This window comes from Pipra filicauda, unplaced genomic scaffold (genome assembly GCF_003945595.2).
Source record: "Pipra filicauda isolate LSUMZ 115617 unplaced genomic scaffold, ASM394559v2 scaffold191_size1418713_pilon, whole genome shotgun sequence".
Taxonomy (NCBI): domain Eukaryota; kingdom Metazoa; phylum Chordata; class Aves; order Passeriformes; family Pipridae; genus Pipra; species Pipra filicauda.
This window is the reverse complement of record NW_024104300.1, coordinates 419,942-444,434: the sequence shown is the minus strand read 5'-3', so window position 1 is coordinate 444,434 and position 24,493 is coordinate 419,942. Positions and strand designations below refer to the sequence as shown.

General features: G+C 41.2%; 1 long non-coding RNA gene across 1 annotated transcript; it reads right to left on the bottom strand.

Moving 5' to 3' along the window:
* Nucleotides 1-7,603: 7,603 nt before the first annotated feature.
* On the bottom strand, nt 7,604-24,250 carry LOC113993566. Its single transcript, XR_005563181.1, has 4 exons — nt 23,997-24,250; nt 23,535-23,635; nt 22,766-22,907; nt 7,604-8,955 (listed from the first exon to the last, which is right to left on the bottom strand). It is a non-coding gene; the product is annotated as an uncharacterized LOC113993566 (long non-coding RNA).
* Nucleotides 24,251-24,493: the final 243 nt, after the last annotated feature.

Sequence of the window (24,493 nt, the reverse complement as noted above, 5' to 3'; positions counted from 1 at the left end):
TGGCTGTGGACAAACATTTGCTTCCCAATCATCATGTGTCCCCTCAAGGCTACAGCTAGGAGACAGGTGCCTCTCCAGTGCCTGGAAAAGAGGACACATTAGTCTTTTGGTTTGCCTCAACCAAGGGAACAACAGACATAAATATATCGGCAGCCTTTATCTTGTTTCCCTCTAGGCATGGAAAACACTACCACATAGCTAACCTGTTGTGGTACTAGTTTAAGTCCTCTGACACTGTAGGTACAGAAGCGTGTGCAGCCTGACTGTCAATGAAACACACTACTGAGTATTGGGCACCTAACCTGAAAGTGTGCCCAAAGAGGCCTTAGGAGGTTTTTCCAAAACTAAGCTTACTAATTCAATGTTTCTAATATCATATACATAGAAAAAATACATTGTGAGGGGTTTTTGTATTCTGGGGACTTAATATTAAAAATCTGCTTTAATTGTTTGGATAACTGACCAATGAAGAAATTATGCAACAGTCATACAATGGAATCAAAATTTGAAGGATTTTCAGCCATGAGTGTATTACAAAGTAAATACGCAATGGTTCAAGATTTTATTTGCCACAGTTGACAAAAAAAAAAAGTGAGCTACAGGTTCAAAGAGCACAATATTTTTTTCCTGCCAACAAAGACTGGGAGAGAGATGTTCTGTTCTTACCACATGATCTGCATTAGCAATGCATCAGAGGTGCTTACTAGAGACACAGAAAATAGCATGTGTGAGATATTTCACTAGGTGGATTTTCTTCCTCAAATAGCTGTTCACATTTCCTTTGAAATCCTATTTGTTTGAAAACCACAAGCTAAACAGCTGCCACATTTCCCATCAAACACAAAGTTGGTTCTTTGTGGTTTTCTCCTTTCTGTCTGACTACACATCAACTGATGAAGGTTCATCTTGTAACCAAAATAAATACAACCAACACAAACACATTTTCCATGATATACTAAGATCATCTGTTATTACCAAGCCCTGTGCTAACAAACCTTTTTATGACGCATTTATTCAAGGTTTATCTTTCAGAAACTGTGAGGAATACTTAATTTGTTTTCTCTGCCATACTTTGTGTAACTGAATAATTAATCGCATTGATATTCTATCAATACATCTTTCTTTAATGGTTAAACCTCTGTTAATAATTCAAATATCTATGGGTGACCTTCTTGCACTCCTGTGATTTTCAAAAACCCCAGTGCTCTGTGAAGACACTATCATTATCATGTGCAGAGCAAGTTAAAAGCCTTTTGTTACTTTCTTTTTTTTTCCTCTTCCACTGGTATGTACCTTGCCAGGAGAGGTCCTGTGGATCATCAACAACCTGGGGTTAATTTTAAGTGGAACAGAAGAGTTTAAGTGTTTTGAACTGCTGATTCAGGTGCAATACTTTAACACAGAGTAACTATACTGAGCAGGCAGAAGTGTTACACTGCACAATCCTTTTTATACTCATCTGGCAAAGATTTTGAATTGTGATTAAATTCATTGGCAGAGTATGAAAACCTCAAGTGTGGATGTTTTCCCAATTCACAGGTTAAGCAATTATGTGTTATTAGAGTCCAGCAGTCTAATGATACTGGCAAATCCCAAAGGAACCTGACTGCTCTAAAATACAGCCTCTTCTATAAGACTTTTGCACACGATGCCTACAGCACCTGACAGCAGTGATATTTCCAGGCAAATTGGAAACCTCTGTAATGGAGCTCAAAAACAGCAAACACAGAAGTCTTCTCTTACATCCTGCGAGGCGTTAATGGGCAAAACTTTCCCTGTATTCACTGAGGAGCTGGTGTTTTACTCTCAAGTTTTCCACATTTTACAGGTGAAGAATAGGGTTAACATTCCAAAACTTAGCAGTGGAAGCTTATAGCAGAGACCATAAAATGCAAGGAATAGTCTTTAATTTCTGCCTACTGTTTAAACATGAAAATGCACCGTCCTTGTTAAAGCTAAAATACAATGAGAATTGTTTATCACCCAGTGAATCCTCACATGTACTTTTACAGTGGTTTTTGAAAATAAAGCAGGTTTCTTAGGTATACAAAGTTTGGAGGCTAATTCAGGGAATTCTGGGAGTGTGTTCTTGGCCAGCAAAGGTTGTGAGCAGCATTCCCACCGTTTTCTCCCTTGTTAACTTCCGTGTAAAACAAAAGCAGAGTGCTTATGGATACAGCATGTGGAATGGCAGCTGGAACTGACTTAGTTCTGCTGTGCGTAAGAAATTATAGTAAAGAAATAAAGGTATACAGAGGTGAGTGGAAAGTATATTTTTAAACAACACCCTTGCATTATCTCCAAATTGGTTCTATTGGACATACCACAAGCACACAGATTTTTTTTCCTCTGGAGTCACCTCTTACTAAAAAGTAAGAGAGGTGGAATCAATGAGGTGGCATAAGAACCTTTCATTAATTCCTTATGTCTTTAGATCTCTTTGGAAAAAGAATATAACTTTTGTTTACACAGGGCTTATACCAACTTATATCATCTACTGTATTGCACAGCATCTCTATATTGGTACACACTGCCATACCTTCTATTTCATAAAAGCACTCAGAAATGTAGGTAGTTATTCCGAGTCCAAATCAGAAAAACATGCATGTTCAGGAAAGCTAAAAAGCCAACATTTTACCCTTGTGCTAAAGTGACCTGGTCTAACAACCAAGTACTTTGCCCCAGAGTGGCTGGGCCTTAAGCCATGACTGAACACCAAGGGTCCTGTGTCACCCCAAAGCAAAAAAGGATATCCCATAGGTGTTCCCTCTGAAGGGTCTCCAGCGAGTAGCAGCACGTTTTACTTGTTGGAACTTCCTCTGTGCAAACTCAGAAAAGGCTTCAAAACAGCAGCTCAGTGTCAGGATGAGAAGGCTTGCTTGACAGAGAGCCAGACCCATCACAACAGAAATTCAGGATGAACAAATGCATACACATAATTCCCATGTGCTTTCCTGCCTTTTCCTCAAAGTGGGACACACCTACAAGTGTATCAAGACCATGACCACGCACTTGGTTGTCAGTCAGATCGTCACTTCTTTGCAACAGAAACCATCCCAGGAATTACAGGGTTTTGTTTTCCTAAAAGAACCAGAGTCTGTGCTAGAGAGAGGAGACCTTTTCCAACAGCTTAGTGTGGGCAAGGTTTGAATAACATACACCCTGCCGTGTGGTCAGATGACTTGTAGAAACCCTCCTGGTTTTCAGTACCAAGGGAAAGTCATATATCTCTGAATCTGCACACAATGGAAGAGTGTATTCCAGAATGAATCATAATTCAAAGTTCAGGTTTGAATGTTTATTATTTTATCTGTGCCTCCTTTAAATATTTATGCCTATCTCCATGGCAAAACAAAATCATTTTCCTTTTTTAAACAAGTTTTAACATTGTGGGAAATGTTCTGCAAGGCAACAAATCCATATACAACATTGTCATGGTTTGAGATAGCCCCAAAATCTAATTCCCTAGCTCCATTCCCCCTCCCACATCTCAACCTAATGTGAGATGGGTTTTTTCCAGACAAAACACACCAGACTCCAAATGGGGGAAAGGGAATATATTACAATGACTGTACAAATAAATACTATAACACATTATACACACGATCACAACTATCTCTACCATGACATATAGTATTTACAATGGATCAGATCTCTTCTCCCCTCCAAATAAAAGTCCAGGAGGGAAAGAAGGACAGATCCCTTCCAGTCTCAAAGCAGGAGTCTCTTCTAAGGCAGCAGGTTCTCCTCATCTCATGCATGCAGCAGTAACTGGATTGTTGTAGCTGGACCTCTGTTCAATACACACAAGGGGGTCTCCAAGCCCCTTGGCCCGTCGTGTCCAAAACGAGGGTCTTTCTCTTCCGTGGACTGCGTAGCAGGGACAAGCTTGCATCACCACGTCATACCACGAAGCTCAGGGGTCTTCGTGGCAGTCCCTTTCCTCAGGGGATTCAAATTCCCCTTTGCAGAGCTCCGTGGTCTATCTCAACTGCCAATGTGGCAGCAGCAAGGGGGAGGCGGAAGCAAGGTCACCCCCCTCTGCATTCCACCTGTCCGTCCCGGTCCAGCTCTGGGACATCTTTGAGCTTCTTAGCTCCTCTCTCTCTCTCTGGTGCTGCATGTCTAAAACTCTTCTCCAAAATAGGAGTCCATGTCCCTCTTTTTCTCAGAGGGGTCTCAATGGAGTTTGGGGGGGGTCTGGTTCAGTTCCAGTTCTTACCCCAAAAACTCTGTAGCTCTGCTGCCAGCTCTCTCTCTCCGGTGCATGCCATTTGCTGTTTGGTTCAGTTCTTATCTGTCCTGGCTCTTTGCCACAGTCTCTGGACGCTGCTTCTGCCGCTGCTGTCTCTGCTCACTCACAGTGGCTCAGCTCTCACCTACATGCACTTAGCTCAGCTTTATGCTGTTCCAGGTCCCCGCAGGCCCCCACTGGGGGCTGAGGGCCAAAGCCCCCCAGGGGCTCCAAGCCCCTTCCTCGTGGTTCTACAACATGGCCACCTCTCCTATCACAACCCAAACTACAACTCATCTCTTCCGGTGAGCTTGTGGAATGTTTACATTTTGCAGGAGCGCCCATTGGGCAAAACTTCAAAACTTCCAGGGGTTTCCACCCCTTGGGGTCTACCACTTTTCTTAGCCTCTGGGGGAAAACAAGATTCAAACCACTACAAACATCCTTGGAGGTCAATGCAAAAACAACAACAGACCACTTCCATACAAAAGTCTGGCCCAATGGTACAAGCTGTCCCAAAGTGTAGTTCACGTTAAAGAAGATTTATGTCTAGGAGGACAGCAGGGACCTTTCTTAAGGGGTAAGGAATAGTGCTCACAACCCTGCGCTGAACTTCACATAGCACTGATCAAGAGTGACATCTCTTCAACTGCATTTTTCATTTCTTTTTGGCTTTGCAAAGCCCCTCAGAATAGCTGGCCACAGATTTGGAGTTATATCCCTGTATTAGGGAGGGGTTTGGACATACTGAAACCTGAAATCATGACATCACTGAAAGCTCAACAAAACTGATATTTATTACCAAGAGGTGGCTCACCAAATGAACAAACCGAAAAAAGAGGAAGGAGAAAAGAAACAAGCCCCCAGCACGACCTACCCAGTCACCGAGCTGTTGCCCATAAAGTTATCTTACCGACCTAGAATTCCTATAATTACCCATAGCAGAAGCTGCATCCTTGGAAAATCAGTAAGTTCACAAACCAGCAGGCATTCCCACCAAAAGGCAACATTGTCCTTGATGTGAAGCTAGCTCTCCTCCAAAAAAGCGCTATCTGCTTTTATACAATTAACTGAGTGACCTCAACTTAGGCAGGTGTGGTCATCACCGCCCAGCCCGAGGCCCTCAGTCCCACCTCCCGGTTATGTACGTGCATCTCTTCTGCACATGTGTGGCTTTCCCTGCACCTGCGTAGTGCACTCAGGGGGGGTCTTTTCCAAATGAGTCTGGGGGTGTTACTTCAGCATCTCTTCTTCAGTCTCTCCTTCAAATGTCCTTGGAGAATGATTAGCCAATCACAGAACACCAATTAAATATAGTTTATACAAAAACTCCCTTCAAGGACAAAGTTCCCGTTTTATCAGTGCTTGTTTTCTCATAACTTGGCAGGGAAAGAACAAAACTTTTACAGGTGGCTGGGCCAAACACAGACCAAAAGTATCAGCGTAATTAACCCCCGATACAATCCCCATGGACAGAACAACTCTATCCCTTTGTGTTCCACGTTACAGTCAACCCACCCCTTAAGTAGCCTTCAAACACAGGCATCAAACCCAAGTAATTTACCATAATCTTCAAATATACAAATACATATGCAGATGACTATCACCTACAGCTGCCATCTTGCAACTAATTTAAAACCTTACCTCAAAAAGTCATTAAGAGCTGTATTTCTTAGCTAGCAGAGAACCTAGCCCTTTACATAGCCACTACACCATAAAAATAAGCATATTTTTCTCCTTTGTATTTACTCTTTTCAGTTGTTAATATTCTACATATTTAGGAACATGTTTCTATTCACCTGATTACTATTTCTACATGGGCACTGCTGTTGCTCTGCCTCACTGATGAACCATCTGAGGCACTGCAACATGAATCAGCCAGCAGGAAAATGCACAGGGTGGTGAAAGAGCCAAAGTTTTAACTAACCATTTCCAGGCCCCAACCCCTTATTTCTTTAGATGCCCGAAGCTCTTTGTGCAGCAAAAATCTTGTTGGAAGGACCTGCTGGATCAATCAACCACGTTAAAATACGAACAAACTGAACCTTATTTTAATGTGGTTTGGTTTGGTTTAGCTTGTGGAGTTTTTATTGGGGTTTTTCTGTTTATTTTCTGTGTGACCTCTGACTTGTCCTGGATCAAAAGTACCATCACACCATGACAATCACAGAAAACACTCTTTTCTTCCCAGCCCTCAGCCAGAGCTGCTGTTAGCATCCTTTTTCCAGAGACTGTGGTGGCTTTCTATCTTAGCTCAAAACATTTTGGGTCCTAACACTGTTCCTTCCCCTTCTGTTGTGGCTTCAGAGGACGACTCTGAAGGTCAGTCACTGGCCAGTGAGGGTGGCTCTCCTGCATGGTGTGCCTCTCTTTCCAGTCTGTAGGCAAGTATCTTCTCATGGCATGACAACCTTGTGTAGATGAATGGGGCTTTTGATAAATAAGAAGACACTGGGGTGAGAAGCTCCATTCCTTGAAGTGTTGAGGAAACTCTCTCACTGTTTATCAAAGAGCCTACACTGTTGGGCTCTGCTAGAGAAAATATCAATTAGCCCTTGCTTTGTCTTCTGACAACAGGATAAATATTTGATAGTCATAAGCTGCCTAATGCCAAGCAAGTTTCTAGGGAGAAGGCATGATGAAATTGGCAGTGTGTACACCTCACATCCTTGCAGTTGCATGGAGTCAGGGACAGTCACTTGGGCCTGTTTGGGAAATGAATTTGGTAGGTTTAGTGTAGCTTATGGCCAATCAGCAGCTGAACCGAAAAAAATCAGTGCTGAAGTTGGTGCCGATCTGAAATTTCTGTGTGATACATGCATCCCACATGCAAAAGGTCAGCTTTCCCCAGTAAACTCCAGAACCTCAGCAGACTTTTGATGTTTTTACATTTAAAATTTTCTCTGCACATAACTGGAGCAAGAACTGTGATACAAGATTTTGTGATAAAAAAAAAAAAAAAAAAAGTAAAATTTCCTCTCCTGGCAAGTAATAAAGAGTTAAAGTCAATGGGAAAAATTTTTTAAGAACTCTGACTATGACTAATACTTTTCACTAGAACATTTTCCCAGTGATAATGGGATCACACAGACATTTTGTATTTTGGGGGACAGTGCTGGTATTTTCTGATGTTACTGATGTTCTGATTTTTGTGATGGTAGAAGAAATGTTTGAGAAGCAAATTGTGTTGAATCAACATATGGAAGTGAAACCTTGTGTTTCAATTCATTACTTCAGTACGATAAAATATAAGAATGCCATTACTTCAAAGCAAGTCCTTTTAGTGCAATTTCCACATAGGCTTTTCAAAAACCATATATTCTCAAACTTCCTGCTCCATAAAAGAGGAGAGAAAACTGGCGAAACAGATACATTTGGATGTGCTTTTATTAAAATAGCTGTTTAAATAGTACAATCTCTGTGGCATGAAAATCCTTCCTCCAAAGAACTACAAAGAATTATATTTCATAACAATGTCCTTAATAATACTCATCAGGGATTTTAGCTCTTGCCCTGCCCATGTTCTAGGAAATTCTGTCTCCACACTGCAAAGAAAAAGTAATTTCTTCCACAAAGACTCAGTTTCATGGCCAAAATTCAAATAATTCAAGTGATTTATCAAAGAAAGATCTGCTTATTTTAGAGTTGTGCGTGATACAACTGGTGCTGTGGTGTCTATTTACTTCTTTGCTCTGTCTGAAAAGTATTAAGCTGAAACAGTTGTGAGACACTGGATCCAAATCTCACTGAATTACTGATATGGGTCAGAACCAACTTACTGTGAGTGTGGAGGCGAGTGGGGGGGGAGGACAGGGCCTAGTCCTGCAGGTCCATGGTAACGCCTGCCTTATCACATAAGGCATATATCTCCCTTAGTAAGGTCTGATCCATGCTCATTGTACAGAGATCCTTCTGAAGAACAACTAAGGGGCACATAAAATTTCTACCAGTAGTTTGGGATTTTTTCATTTATGTTGCACTTCTGCTCAAAAGGCCTTTGAGTACGAAATCCATAGTCAAAAGTCAGCATGTGAGGAAAGAACAGTTTTCCCCGCTTATGCTTCCCATCTTTATGCCCTGGCAAGGGCTCTTCCTCACAGCCCTCCTTACCTACTCAGTAAATTTCAGGCTTGCTGAGGCTTTTCTGATAGAATGCTTGTCATCCAGGACTTGCTGAATGTCACCAAATGGATTTTGAGGACTGTTTTGAAAAAGAAACAGGTGAGAATGAGAAATCTCTGTCTGGGAGTCCTTGCGCAGGAATGCTGAGCTCTTCCTTTGTCCTTGCTGAAATTCATATGTGTTTCATGCCAGCTAATGCCTATATAAACCATTTAAATCATGGAGATACACTGACTTCCACCAGCTCAAGATCCAAGTCTATATCCTGTTGATACATTTTGGCATGGCTATAGCCTCAGTCCATTTTTTGTGCAAATGGAGGCACTTCAAAGAGAATCTCTGAAACATCAATAAAAGAGAAAGACTGAGTTATATAGAGATAAAATCTAACGTGTATCATGTAAGGATCTGACCCAAAGACATTAACAAGGAATTCTTGTGCCATTTGTGAGAAGTTCTTGCAAACAAATGCTTTTGTCACTAGAGATGGATCTTTTTCCGGTTTGTGTTTCATCTTTCAGCAAATTCTTTGGAAAATGCAGGTATTGAGTGGCCAGACTTCTCAGCAGATTCAGATGGGATGTGCAGAGGACTTTCAACTGAAACAAAAATGACACAATAGTTCATGAGTACTTAAAGTACCTCTTTGAGAAAAAAAAATTGATAGATGCAAATGTGTTTTTAGGGTCACGTAACAGAACACAAAGGAACTCTTCCACTTTCACCTGTCAGTATAGTCACCAGAGCCCTGAAACAGCCAAAACTACCAGGTAAGCTTAGGCTTGCACTCATCGCCCACCTGCGCTCTCTTGTGTCCAATACAACTCTGCTCACTCTTGACTCCTGATGCTTTTCCATTCTGTATAGACAAAATCTTTCAACCAAGGAGGAAGCAAACATACTTAGGATTTATACAAAGACTCTCTACACCCTGTAAGCTGGGCACTGACAATCACAGCACCATTCTAACTTAGATGTTACATTAATTCAGACAAGTACTGCTAGGGCAATCCCACAACTTGACTACTTTCGTGAACTCTCAAGCAGTAGGGTCATTTCATTAGCTCACTGAACCAGTGGTCTGAAAGGGAACTGCAAGCACCCTCCTTCATCTTCTGCCCACATGCCTGTTAATGTCATGATCCTGAAGAACTGTTTGTGCCAAAGTCATGTTGGACAGAAATTGCCCTCTGACTTCTTCTACCATCTCAGTGATGGACACTTGATAATCAGGACATCTACTCTCTTGTTATCTTTACCCTTAGCAAGTTTTGTCTCTGACTTTCTTCTTGTTATGGAGCTTTTTTTTCTTTCTCTCTTTATTATAACCTTTCACCTACCCAGAGAATTTCACTTCCTTTGGAACCAACCATTTTCAGTACAGCCTTTCCATGATCCATAACTATAACATCTTGATGGATAAGACAGTCTTTGGAGATGCGATTTTGATAGATAGGTCACATACATGCAGGGGTGCTCTAGCCCCGTGGCTTTAGGCAATTGTTGAAGAGAAAGTACAAGAGTCTTGTTACAATATGTAGAAGTCCTGTTCTGAAATTTATGCTTCCATTTCACTTTGCTGGAAAAATTAATTTAGAAAAATCCACTTTTTCAATTCAAGTACATAATCCCATTCCACTTCAAGCACTGCTGAAAAGTGTGTTGTTTCCTGGGATGAAAATCATATGTGCTACTTCGGGCAATCGCATTCTATGGCCAAGCTCAGACAAAAATATTGGCACTATTGTTCTAGGAAAAAAAACATCCTCTAATCAGTCTGATTGATTGCAGGCTTGGGACATTATTGTTCAGCAGCTCAATTGAAAAAAAAATGTACAGTTTTACAGCCCTACTCATCATATTCAGACACATAAACACTTCTGTAGATCTTGTAAATTTTAAAAAGTCCAGGAAGAAGTAATTTCAGCTATGAAAGCTAAAATCATTTTAGTCCTTACTTTACAAATTTCTAAAATGTTTTTCAGGAAAAAAATTCACTAAACTTAACCTACTTTTCCAGAGAAAGATTCAAGATGATGAACCCATCATTATTTTAATCCGATTCATGGCATATTATTCTTATATTTAGAAGAAAGCCACCTTGAATGAGTCCTGAAAGAGGGATTCAGATATTTTAAACAAGGACTTTCTGTACACAAGCAGCACTGAAACACTATCTTTCCCCCCATGAAGATTTGACTTCATTATACCAAATGCTAAAGACTGTCTCACTAGGCAATCTTACACTTTGAGCTCATTTCCTAAAAAGTATTTTGATTTCCTAGTAGTGTAGCTGGCAGCAGAGAAAGACATGCCCTGTATTTTTCCAGTGTTTGTTATTTTCTCTTCCTACAGGAGCTTTCTTTTTACCTCATTACATTTTTCCCATTGCAAGTTTTGGTTGGGATCCAGGAGATTGTGGTTGAGTTCTGCGGGGATTTTTTTTCCCGGTTCTCTCTCTCTCTCCATGCATATTTCATGTGCCCATTACTTTAGGTGCCATAAACACAAATTAAAACCAGCATCATTTCTGTCAGAAAGGACCATATTTCTCTGCTCATTCATTATTTATATTGCTTCCTTAAGTGGTGGTGTTCTTGCTTGTTTGTCTCTAATAGAGGACACGAGTTATTTCACAGCCTTTGCTCGTTACTGAGATTGGGCTGATCAGGAGCTCCACTGAACTGTAAAAGCAATGAAGCTCATTTCTGTCGATAGATATATCCCTGAACAATGTTTGCTGCTGCATGAACTGTACCAGGCAGCCACAGAAACCACATCAGCCTCATCTTTCACTGTGTGTCATGGTAAGGAGATGATTTGTGTGCTTTTGGACCATTTGAGCATTGAATATTTAACCTCTGCACCTAGAATGGAGTATGAACTTGCATGGTGCATAATCAATCTCCAATTATGAGTAGATATAGATCTGCCTCGTATCGCTGTGTCTGGTCTGGTGAACCTCACCTTCTTCTGGGGAACAAGTGCATTTAAAAACCATTTAACTTCCCTCTCTTGCTGCTTTTACAAGGAACTTCCAGATTCTCTCCACTCTCATTTTTACCAAGCTTCCTATTTCCATCTTGTACTTACACATGGTCAGATTTGACCCACCTTTTCTTTTTTAGTGCCAATATTATTATTCTCTGATTACACAGTTCTTTCCACCAGAGCACATTACAACCAATGCACCTTGAGGGAGCAGCTCCAGAGTCTCGCACATCTTACTCCATTATGCTAAAAATGTGTCTGTGCAGCTGAAACAGAGACAACTCCACTAATCTTGACCAGTGGTCTCTGAGGCCTGCAAAAATCACAAGACTAAAGTGCCTTGCATTTTCCTAGACAAACAGAAGAAGTTTGTTTCCTGCAATCAAAACCTCTGTTTTTCACATTTTCAATCTGTTCCACACAAAGTGGAAAAGCCACACATTCCCTTTGAAAGAACAGAGATGAGCTTCTCTACATGTCATGTGAATGAAGACTGAAGCACTGAGAAAAACATATGATGCTATGAAATTCATAATATAATTGCGAGACTTGACCACACCACATTCATTCTCATTTATTCCAGTAGATAAGAAGGACGAGTAGGTCTGTGTCACCATATGCTGCAAGGCCATCAGTGAGTTCATCCTGGAGAGGTGCTAGAGGACTCTCAGCTGTTACTAGCACAGTCAGTAAGGACACTATCTAAATGCAAGATTCCCATTGCACAGGTCATTTGAAGGACACTTTATTTCCCCTTCAACGCCTACAGTGCTATGCATGTTTTGTTGAAGGAGAGGCAACAGCTCAGGTCTGGTATACTCACCTTTATAATTTTGGTGAGTCTTATAAGGACCAGAGCTTCATTTTGAGAGCAACCTGTGGTTTCTGATGCTGTCATTGACAGCTAACCTTGCAATGAACCTGACCTTCAGCAGCAGTTGTCCTGTTCTTTTGGAGAGCTGAAGGGAGAATCAATAAATGTCTTGGCAATGGGTGTTTGCTGTTAGGCTGAGGTGTTTCCTTGCTTTCAATATATCAAAGATAAGAGTGGGAACGTCACGGCATTTCCCCTGCAGGAGTACAGCCTACTTGGGAAGAAGGGAAGGGGAAAGAAAGGGGAGGACAAAGAAAAGGAAGGAGAAAGGAAGGAGAAGAAGGGCGGGAAAAAATAGGGTCATGAGGGGCAGTGTTGTGCCAGGTAGAAATTAAATACCAAGTATGGACCTAAGATATCCCATCCATTTCCCTTCTACCATCTATCCTTACTCTCAAGGGACTCTGAATAACAGAGATGACTTACTATAATAACTACAAACATTTTCACCCATTTCCACTAGCTCCTTTCATCTTTTTCTTTTTAAAGAGTCCTTTAGACAGAAATCAAAGCTCTAAAACATCAGAGCTCTATCAGAACAGAGGAACAATATTTAAAATTAATTAGTAAAACAATATTAGGCAGGTTATTAGCCCCTGGTGGGGGCAGAGCCATCAATCTCTCTCCATGTCTCTCCATGTCTTCTGCAGGCAGCAGTGTAGCCCAGGCCACCGGGGCTGCTGGCAGGGCAGGACAGCACTGCCACCAAGTGCAAACCCACATCCTCCACACCCTGTGCCAAGAAAACAATTTTTAAAAGCCCATATTCACACCCTCTTTTCAGTCCCTCACCTTAAGGAAATTGCCACAAGTCCCACAGGTTGGTTTTTTGGGTTTTGCAGGCTATAATTACTCCACAATTTCATAATTGTTACTCTGTGAATTATTATCTCTGCCTGTTCCTTCACACATTGTTTTTAATCACCATGTTTTTAAGTAACTCTGTATAGGCAAAAGCTCCTAATATCATAGACCTTTTTAACAGCTGGTTATATTAACTGTGTGATGGCAGGGCATGTAGCAATCTGCAAAGCACAGAAATCTCCCACTGGCGCTGAGAAGAGAGGGTAGAATACGGCTTCGAGACTTAAAAGACAAAATAAGGACCTGCCTATGTGGGGAATACAGATTCAAGACTTAGAAGACAAAATTAGGTCCTGCCTACGAGGGGATGCTGAGGAAAGGTAAACTGAGCTAATTCAAGGTGTGGATTTAAATTGGATCAGGTAAACCATATTACATTGCAAAGTGGATTAAAAGAAACAGAATTAAAGCCTATTTTAAATGAAATAAAAAAAAAAGTCACCTGAGTGAGGTAATGCAATTTAACCAACACATTTAAAGGAGAAATTTATTAACTTTCCTGCAGGTCCTGTCCCTGCATAGACTAGGTCCAGATCACAATGCAAGTGTAACCAGAAGTGGCTGGAAAATGGTGATATTCCCACCTGTGGTGCTCTTTGGCACTGGCTTGCTGAAATTAATTTTGTTCTGCTCTACACCTGTGTCAGAGAAAGCAGCCTGGCTCCTGCTTCAGTTATCTGAATGCTAGACAAATAGGCACTGCCTCTGTTTTTGGTTTACGCACATGCAGAATGGGGAGGCTACTGTGCTCTAAAAAAGTAAATAATGAAGCAAATGCTTATGAATTACTCTTGTCTGCTCAGCACTAAAAGATGTAAGATAACAAACGGAAAAAAACATGCTCAGTTGTCTAAGTAAGGACAGATAGATCAGTTCTTTTATTCTCCTTTTGTCATTATATTATTATTAGCAATGTAAGTGTTTGTGTTTAGCATTTAAATATTTGTACTATCAGTAAAATCAAGATATCCAAGCAAAATTCTCTATAAATATGAAATAATTGAGAATCTGAGCTTCAGATACTTGTTTTCAGACTCAAGCGATATTAAAGAACTGCAGCTTGATTCTGCTTCATCACAGTCTCCAAAATCAGCCTCTGCCTGGTTCAGTCCTCTGGATGACAGCAAAGCTGTTCAGAATTGCCATGAACAATACCCTTAGCAAGGCTAATAAGCAGTTCCTTCCCAGCTCAGTTTCACATCACAGTTAAAGGTTAGGGAAATAAAATAATGTTAAAGGCTGTTCCTAAATATTACATTTTATTCCCAGCTTCATAACAACAGAGTGGACTCTACAGTGGTATGCCATCATCTGTTTCTTGATGGTTGGCTGTACCAAGTCATACTGCTACCTACTTTTAATAAATATATTTCCACTAGTGTTCTTCATAATTTACATATTAGACATCAATGAAAATAAAAGTTCTGAAAATACCTTCACTGCTTCTTCCTTCTATTCTCCCACCCCAACTTAGGAAAAATTAAATTCAGGAGGGAAAAATCACTGAGAACACAGAGAGCAAGGTGAAAATTCGCTTGCTTAATTGAGAAAGAAGTGGCCTGGACACGTGGTTACATGCCAAAACGGGCAAGGCAGGAAATTTCTCTTAGGCTTGGTCTGACATGGCCGCATGTGATTCTGCCATACACGATCTTTTCTGAGCATCTGTGCCTCTCTCAGAACCTGTAAACCATTGCAGCAGCCAGTTGTGAAGACGCTACCAGCACCAATCACAACCAAGTTATGTCATGTGTGCTTCCCAGGGAAGAACCCGGGTCAGGAAGGGACAAGGCTGCTGGGGCTGGTGAGGCAAAAGTTGTTTGGGGTCTTCAGATGCCCTGCTGTGGGAAAAGATTCCAAATGCAAAATAGCCTGAATGTTTTTTCAGAGAAAAAATGTACCCTAGGCACGTGCCTTCAGTTCAAGTCATCACAAGGGTTTTCAAATTCAGTCAGGATCTTTAAGGTAGCAGCTGTAAACAAAGGCAGAAAGAGATGGACAGTATCGGACCTCAAACCACTTTCAGAATAAACCTTGGCTGGATTTTAACACTAAGCCTGTTGGCGCTGGGAACTGAAGGAGCCCAGCCAGGTAGATAAACTAAGGACATCATACTCACAAGCAAGTGGCAAAACACAACAGCCCTGCAAGGGGAAAGTGGAGGTAAAGGACTCATCCCAAAACTGAGGTCAAAGGCTGGGCAGTACTTCTTGCCCTGCTCCAGAGAGTCAGAGAAGAGATGTTTCCAGATGCTAGCTTTTGGGACAGAAAGGTAAATACAGCAAAGGACATCATGCAGCTGCAGGGAAATACCAAACACCCTTTTTAGTATAAAATTAATGAAATCGGGGGAAAGATCCTGATCAAATCTATCTTTTTAACATATTCCTAGGGAGAAAAATAATGCAATAATAAAGCAAAGATAAAGAGAAAGCCAGCTTACAGAGGGCATTTACACAGGTGGGATAAGCCCTTGCAAATGTCCAGTAGGGATTAATTGCACTTTGGCAGAGATGGACTAGATGACTTATCGTAACAGTTCTGGAGGCAGCTAACAGCCAGAATAAGTCATATTGAAAATGCAGCTGGGAAGCTTAGTGTCACAAAGATTCACAGCAAAAATGGCTGTGTTCTTCTGCATGATATCAAGGAAAAGCACAAAGGGGTGAATTAAGGATACAGAGTTGATTTTGCATTTTATTTCATTATTTTTGTCAGGTTATATTATAACAAACACTCTTAAGAGGTATGATTGTTTTGTTGACTGTAAAGTTTGTTTCTTTTCTTTTTTTCTTAAGTAGGTGGGGAAAATACCTTATGATAGATTATTAAAGCTTAAATGGCTGATGCAGCTTGGCAATAAGCATCTTTACTGAACTGAAGAATGTTGGAAATAAGTATGTTTAGTGTGTTCACCACGTGGTTATATCACAATTATTTATTCAGGTGTTTATACCTTTTAAACAAAATAGCAATCTTCATATAAGAATGATTTATTTACTTGTCCTAGTTAGAGCAGCCGGAACCAGTTCATCACTGTGTGGATGTAACCCAAACTGTGTATTCTACACCCTCTGTGTCATTTCCCAGGAACTGTTAACAATAGACCATTTGCAGCAGCTGCTCAGAGCACACCTGACCCCTCAGGCTATAAGCTGGATGTTAGGAAGCCTATGAGATAGGAGGATGTTCCTATTCTCACACCAGTGACTCAGGTGCGATGACTCCCCTCCAGGGAGTCATTAGCACCTCCACGCCCAGCCTAGGGGTCATGTCTGCTAATGGGCCACCAAGGATTCCAAAAATATCTCACGACTCATAATTGCCCATTGTGGAACTCCCCGCCCTGGGGGAGGTACTGGGCATTTCCACTCGAACTTGAGTGTATATAACCTTGGGGTCTTGGGACTTCTGGGCCTACTCGTCAGATCCAGAGGAGGACCAGAACCTCGACCGGACTGCAACCACCACTCTTGATCAGACTGCGATCACCGCCCTTGACCAGACTGCAACCAGCACTCTCACCAACGTCCTCCTTTTCTCTTACCTTGGACTCATGGGGACCATGTGGGGCTCAGCACGGGGGCCAACGAACACCACTGTTCACGCCCCAGGGTGCTGGGTTATACATCTGGGTTTTGTGGGTTAAAACCAATTGTTTGTCTGTATAATTGTATTTATTGTATTATTTTTACTAAATTGTAACTCCGATTTATAATCTCTTTTGAGTTATTCATTTCTCCTGCTGGTTTACCTCTAAACCAGCACATTACCCTCTCAGGGAAATGTATATTTAGACATCTCCAAAAAGTTACTTATTTACCCAGTTCAATACATTAAATCTGGAGATTAGATGATTCACCTGACAGACATCAAGGCCTCCCCTGGAACTGTTCCATTCTGATAAGCAAATGTGCATTTCATGCCTGCTTACCAGGGAAAAATAACTGTATTTGCACAATATCTTGTAATGACTCTAAAGAGGTGTTTAAACCTCACTAGCATTTTCAACCCCCTACGCAAAAACCAAACAAACACAAAGACAGTCAATATTGTCTCTATACAGCAGGGTATTCAACTATGATGGGACTTTGATTCAGGGTTGGCGAGCATTTATATCTCTGAGACATCTGCTGTCTTCAGTCATTTTGTCTTCAGTTTGGAGCAGACAGTCTACAAAGAAAATGTGCTTCTTAAGAATGTAATTGAGTCCTTTCTCATTTAGGGTATTCTGACTGAGAGCACATGGCTGCTACTCACGTAAAGGAAAGCCATATTTCTACTAAAGATAGAGTTGTTTGTATAGGAAGAATGCTATTCCAGGCTGTTTTTTCAAGGTGGCTTGAAAAAATTATGTTAAGTGCAATAACTAGGAGAAAGAGAAAATCAGTGTCTTTGTTTAGCATGGGAAGCTAGATCACCCCTACAGCCAGAGCTTATACTTTTCCCAGATGGCTATATTTCCCCAATGACAAACTCAGTACTGATTTTTTTCCCAGCTCTCTAGAATTTAGACAGGAAAAGAAAGGACACCAAAAATAGAAGACAGAAAAGAAAAAAAAATGTGACAAGAATTCAGACAAACTATACTGGTTCTCTTTTTTTCTCTTAATGTGCAAAGGGGAGGACAGCAAGAGCAGTTCCCCAGTGGATGACTGTTCATACCACTCATATAAACTTATATGATTAAGATCCACTCTGGACAGCACCAAGGTGAATGCCAATGGTTTGCACACCTTCAGTAGGAAGGTCAGGAGTTCCAGAGCATCTGAGTGGAAGAATGTGGAGCCTGATTTCAGAGAAATATGAGATGATTTTGTAAGTAGCAACAGGGTGGCAATTTGCATAAGAGACTGAACATAATATTGATACTGTCACTTTCTGGAAATGGCAAGCCATTTTTAGAATTCTAAGTGGAAACTATTCAATTTTATTGAGCACATTATAGGATATTCAATGTAGAGGCTGGAAACTGAAAGCAGCAGGAGAATCAAAGAAGTACAAAGAGACAGGACCAAAACCAAAAAGCTAAGTTGCAAAGGATATATTGCTATCAAATTTTCCACTCACCAAGGTTTCTCCTTCGGGACCCCTAAAGAGACAATTTCACACATTGGGGAAACAGAGGCACGGGTATGGGAAAAGCCAGATTTTCAGAATGAGTTGAAACACAATGAAAATGGGACAAAGTAAAATGCTATAGGTTCCCTTGGCTTTATGACTACATTAGATGCAAGCTTTACTCCACAAGAGGCACTCTGAATTACTCTCCTCACACAGACTTACATGTCCTTCTGTTCCAGTGCACCACCTCTCCAAACAAGCTCTTCCTTTTCTTCTTCTGCCTCCATCTCAGTACACACTACCAATTTGCAACACTGGATGTCCTCTTTCAAACTTCTCACTGTTGGGGGTTTCAGTTTTGCCACTATGGTTATCTAGTTATCATAGTCATCATGGATGTCCAAACATCCATGGAGGAGAAAAAAAGTCCCTGTACTAAATTATGGTTTTCAGACATGTAATCATAGTATTTTGCTCCTATAAGACATAACACTTTTCATTCAAAGACCTCTAAGCTTCTAACTGACTAATTAAGTCACAAAATGTTCCTGTGATCTAGGAAAGTATTGAAATGGGTGAGTAAACTAGTACAGATGAGTAAAGTCATTAGTCAAGATGACTAACAGATGAGAAATGTACTAATAGCAAGTAATTGCAGTAAAAGAAAATGAACTTCAAATAGGTTAGCATAGTGATTTTTAGAGAATATTTCTGAACACCTGCACTCTTTCATATCCAGTGGAAGCTGTGATAGCTCAGGAGTGTCTAAAAACGAGACTAGGTCTGACTTACCTAGGTACATTAAGAGGGACAGAAAAGACACTTTTGAAACAAAAGTGTGTATGTCGCATAGGTACACAGGGCTGAATGGACCACCTGAACAACAGGGTGAACTGAGTACACACACCCACCTACATGGACAACCACAGAAATTAGGTTAGCCTAGGAGTCCCTACAGACCATACACTACTCACCACCTGTCTCCAATGTCAGCTGTCATTTTAGATGCTACTGGCACAGAAGCCTCTACTGAGTGGATTTCAGTGGCGTTTGGCTCCAATGAACGATTGCCTTCCCGTATAGACATCTTTACTGAAACCACACAGGGAGGGTGCGTTGTTCTGACCAAGACAACCATGGTTCTATTCAGTCACCCCATGCTAAGTTTTCCTGCACTCTATGGCTCACCAGCACCTTCTCAAGAAGTAAAAGGAGAGAGGAGCACCAAGAGATAGTACCATTTACTTCCCCCGTTGAGTAGTGAGGGTACCAAAGGGCTGATGGACGGAGAGTAATGCTTAGGTAAGACTGACAACTATTTCCTCTTGCTTCATACACAAAACCAGCACCCACCTGTTTTCCTCCCACCCAGAGATATTTTTGAAAGCTTCTTCTAGCAAATTTCTGCACCAAAATTAAACCCATATAGCAGTCAGCCTTACTGCCGTGTTCCCACGTCAGCTGTGTGTCATGACAACAGATGACAGAAATGCTGCTTATTCAGGCTTAGGGTGCATGTTTTTTTTTCTTCTTTTTTTCTGTTTTTTTTTTCTTTTTTTTTTTTTTAATTTTAATAGCTTTAAAAAGAACTCTGAACAAAAGTGCTTGCTCCATGATGCAGTGCTGAGCTAAGGCACACAGGTATACCTGCCCACATGCCAACAGGCAAAAATAAGTAGAGTGGGTGAGGTTTCCTGTGACTCTGCGGGGGCTGAGGGAGAAACACTTTGAGGAGGAGATGACAAGGCAAGGGAAAATGGAGAGGCAGAAGCAGAAGTGCTCCCACTTCACTGCACTCCTTGGCCCTGCATCCCTCCCCTGCAGGCCTTCAGCAATGGGGCAGCTTCATGCCCCACATCTGGGTGTCCCTGTATTTCCCCATGTTCTAAAGCAGGCCAAACCCCCCTTCCTTGGGGTGCTCCTACGCAGACTGCAGCCTGAACCACCAGGGAGACCCTCCCTGCCTCACCCTGGCCTGCGGTGAAAAAAGGGAATTTTGGATTTCCAGGATGGTAAATCTTGCTCTGCAGACATCACCTGAGTTATTCCATGGGAGTAAAGCGCTGCTGAATGAAAGTCTCCTCACATGAAACAGTGTTATTCCCACAAGATATAATTTCTCCCAAGACAGACCTGGAGATACTCCTTTCTACTCAACAGCTGAACTCAAAATTTGTGTGTCTGCCCTTAGTTTTGGTATGAGTTATTTGTTTGGTTTTGGTTGGATTTGGGGTTTTTATGCACTGTTAGGTTCTCAAGGAAGAAAAAGAAACAAACCTAGTAAAAGCAGGGTCACAGATACTTAAGTATTATTATAATATTAAGTATTATTAAGTCAGAAGCTCAGAGAGCAGGGCTTCTCCAACTGGAACTGCTACAGTTCACAGCTCATACCTCAGTAATCATCACTTTTGTTTCTGTTTCACAGCATCACAAAAGACAGCAAGCAACCCCTGAGCCAAGCAAGAATTTAAATATGTCTTTGAGGCCTTTCCCATTTAGAAAATCACTTGTGTCTGTGTAAGGGCTGCTTCTGAATATAAATGCTTCCCTGAATCAGGGCTACACAAGTATCAGAAGCTTAGATTAAGGAGCTGATCTGTCCAAATCAGACATTAGAGGCATGATGAAATGCTGCAGATCTTCTCTTTAATGAAACTTAGTTTATGAAAACCCTTTAATAAAGCTGCAGCAAGTATATTTACATTCCCAAAAGAGAAGAGCTCTCTTGAAACAGGGAAAAAATTACCACAATTAATAATATTCTGATATTCTTCATAATGCCAGTAGATTGTAAGTTTTTGTTGAGCTGTTCATCATTTTGAATTTCCATGGCTCTCTTTATTCCACAATCACATCTTCACCCGCTGAGGCACTTTAGGGACTAAAATTCATTGCTGCATATTAAAAATAGCAAATGAATCTCATTATTTCTTTTGTACCTCCCCAGTTTATTCAGCACACAAAAGACAAAATCAATACCATCTTGCCTGAGGAATAGGGTTATTTTGGGTTGTTTTTTTTTAATCCTGCAGATTTTTGGCTTTACTCCTGAAACTGTGATACGCTGCACCAATATATTTTCACTCTATTCGTTTTCAGATCATCTGCATTTTGCTGTGCTAATCCCGGATGTTTAATATCAAGCAAAATAGTATTTATATCCCATTCATCTCTTTCTCTAGCATCTCCTGTGTATCTGCATTTTCATTTTCCATTGCCAAAAATCTGAGAATTCAGAAATATTCAGAAATTATTGTCTTTTCAGGGGTGTAGATCCAAATAAGCATTTATACTTAATCTTATGGATAATTTAAGGTAAACTTGGTCTTGAGGAGCTGAGGTGCTTCCTTGAGCTGGGACAGACAGAGGATAAAGAAGGGAAGGGGATGCTCCTACAGGCTCTACCTTTTGGGGAGAGCTGGGTCCCATATACCCAGATAGAATTGCTAGAATTTGTTTGACTTCTGTTTTAGAAATGGAGTGTGGTATTTCCTTTCCTTCCATCTTTCAGCACTTCCACAGTTGCCCACTGTTTTCTAATAGTTGTAAGTGACAGAAAATTATTCAGGAAACAGCATCTTTAACACCTCAGGATGTGTGTCATCCAGGTGACCCATATGCGTCTAGATTTTCAATATTTTTGCTGCCATTCCTTTTTTTTTCCTAGGTTATTTCTTTTGCATTTACAGCTTCTTTTTGTCCCCATCCACTTTGTGTATTATTTTTGTTCAGATGAACGCAAAGCAAGTTCAGTGTTTCAACCATACTAAGTCTCTGTTAAAATTCCATCCCAATTTATTAAGAGATGGACTTTCTACCAAGCACTAAGTACTACCATTTCCTCAGCTTACTGTTACAATCCTTTCTATTTGTCCTGATGGAGGCAATCCACTTTGCTTTTCTCTTTTCTTTGAAATCATCAGTTGCCTAATTACTCTATATACATGGATTCCTGTATTACTCAACTACTATTCACTGGTTTGGGTTATTTGATTTTATTATTCTTGATCCTGAACCATCAGACTTTCCATTTTATGACAGAATTCTTTCTAGTGAAACTTTTTTCATATGTTTTACTCTTTGCTTTAATTTTAAGGCAGAACAGAAAATACAAAAAATACAGTTTTTCCTTCTTTCACCATTTCTTCTGGGACTTTTCCCTGAAATGTGAACAGACTTTTCCAGTAAAGCAAAGCAGATGTTTTGCAACACCTTTCACAGTTATAAGTCCCCGAAAAGCTATATATTGTACATGTGTCCTGTACTGCAAGCATACTATGAGTGTGTTTACTTAACCGGTCTCAATTAAGTTAATAGGAATATGTATCGCAGTAAACTAATATTCTTCCTGCTTGGGAGAATACAAGCTTCTCTTTGTACTTCCATATATATTTATCCTTTTAGTAAACTGATTACAAGGAAACCATATGCATACTTTCACTTGTGATGGAATTTGCAAGGACGTGGGATTTATTTCTTTGATTTCTACTAACTTATGACTCAGGTAGCTAAGTGATGTGTCTAAACTCTAAATGTTTACGAATCTGAAAAGAAGTGGAAGCCTAATATGAACTGATATTAAATTTATCTTGAGTGCACTTCAGACACAGTACCTGATTGCATCCCAACCAATGTACCCGAAGAACAGTCATCCTTGAAAGACAACATCTTGACTTTTTCTTCCTTTAGAAAGTACAAACATTTTCAGTTTGCTTCTGTTCCCTTTTTCTTCCACTGAGGCAATGTTTGTTCTTTCTATAAAATGGAACCAAACAAGGCTATTATATGAGTCATCAGAAAAGAGCAGCAGCAGTAGATGGCCGCTGATGGTGATCAGTCTGAATTGGTTACTGCCCCCCTGCTGATCCCTTGGAGACTTTCGCATCTAGAGGACAACTGGGACTTGTCTGGGCAACAGCTTTGGTGGCCATGAGAAAATAGGCAAAACCAGTTTTACCTGACAACTGTTTGCATTCCCAAAATACTGCAAGTCTAACATTCTAGACTATTTCCTTAGCTGATTGCAAAACATCATGCACTAGTAACGGAAAGTGGAGGTGCTCCCTACTAAGTGTAATACAGGATACATCCCTAGCTAGTCCACAATACACATGTATTGCTAGATGTTACAGAGATGTCACACTGCTGCATCAAAATGCTTCCTATTGTCCTTAAGTTGACAGTTCAATCAACTTATCATCAAGCAGCATAAGCATCCTTCCTGCTTTCATCTCACTATGAAAGAAAAAAAAAGAGCAGATACATGTGGCTGTAATTTTCATAACCCATGACTTTTTTTTTGTATGAAGAAATAGCATAATATCAGAACAGTCATAGGCAAAGAGAATGAGAAAAGAAAATTCAGTCTCTTTGAGATTTTACCCTGCAGAAAGTCTCTTCTTGTTTCTCCGCAACAATTCCAGTACTGCCATCTGAATTAGTTAGAACCTCACATCCTTGTACAGTTGGGCATCTGACAATAGCTGGAGTAAAAAGATTTTGAGGCATACGTCATCAACACGTACATAAAAAATTAAGAAGTCTAAACAATTCCAAACAATGCAAGGAAATTACTGAAATTAAAAAGGATTGAGAAATGCCTTCCTCCTCTTGAATCAAATGGCAGTATGAAAGACATTCAGCAGACCTCAGCAGCTTACACTACAGAAAGCTTGTCGTTCACAGATGTGTTCTGCAGATTCTACTAATCAGCAAGAAAGATTTGTTCGTTCTGTATTTTAAAACAGAGGGAAGGGGTAATCACAATACTGAAGCACTAACTTTCAGGTTCCTAAACAGAAATTAAACACAGCAGCAGAAGCAAATTAACAACATTTAACGCACCTAACAAGTCGTAACAGAGAACTTCGCTGACCTCGTTAAGCGAAGCGGCACAGGCCGCGGGTGGCAGTGCTACTGCGGCCAGGGCGTTCGCACGGCAGCAAGAGCTGGGATCGGCGGCTGCCCGGGACGCCCTGGAGCCACCGCCCCAAACAAAGGCGGCGGCGGAGCGCCCTCTAATGGGGAGCGGGGAGAGCACCGCGGGGCCTCGGGCTGCGGGGCGGGGGGATTGCGGGACTGCAGGGGCTGCGGAGCCGCGGGGTACGCGGAAGCCGCAGGCTGCTGCTGCGGGCTTGTGGGGACTGCGGGGACTGCGGCGACTGCCGGTGAGGGACACTGCCCCCCCCCCGCTCTGCCCCCCGCCCCGCCGGCAGGAGACCCTCGAGGCCTCACCGCTCCCCCAGCCTGTGCCGAGCAGTGCTTGTTTATCCTCCCGTACAGGGAGGGTGGGAAAGTGCTATTGAACGGGAAGATTTTGCAGCACTCTGTGATCTCCAAGG